Source organism: Elephantulus edwardii, unplaced genomic scaffold (genome assembly GCF_000299155.1).
Source record: "Elephantulus edwardii isolate Elephantulus edwardi_28Jun2011 unplaced genomic scaffold, EleEdw1.0 scaffold00008, whole genome shotgun sequence".
In the NCBI taxonomy this organism is placed as follows: Eukaryota; Metazoa; Chordata; class Mammalia; order Macroscelidea; family Macroscelididae; genus Elephantulus; species Elephantulus edwardii.
This window is the reverse complement of record NW_006399758.1, coordinates 5,853,741-5,854,226: the sequence shown is the minus strand read 5'-3', so window position 1 is coordinate 5,854,226 and position 486 is coordinate 5,853,741.

Sequence of the window (486 nt, the reverse complement as noted above, 5' to 3'; positions counted from 1 at the left end):
GTGTACTGTCTGATGTGAAATAGCCAATCTCCACCAGTCCTGTGTACTGTTCAAAGTAATTTTTTTCTATGAATAATCTCTTTTTAATAAATCAGAATGCTTAAAACGAAAAAAAAAAAAAAGAATTGCCGCCTTCAGTATGGATTGAGGCTTAATGTCAAGAAGACAAAGATTCTCACCACTGGACCAATTAGCAGCATCAGGATGAATGGTGAAGAGATTGAGATTGTTAACAACTTTAGCCTGCTTGGCTCCACAATCAACACTCTTGGAAACAGTAGCCAGGAAATCAAAAAACTTACTGCTGCTTCACCTTGCTGCTCCCGCCCCTAGCTGTGATTCTTTGCGCTCCCAGCACCTAGAGATGCGCGCTGCGCACGGATGGAGCAGACATGGGAAGAGTGATGGTGGCCAGGCTTGGACTGGGGCTGCTGCTCCTCGCGCTGCTCCTCCCCATGCAGATTTATTCAAATAGTACAACTGCCA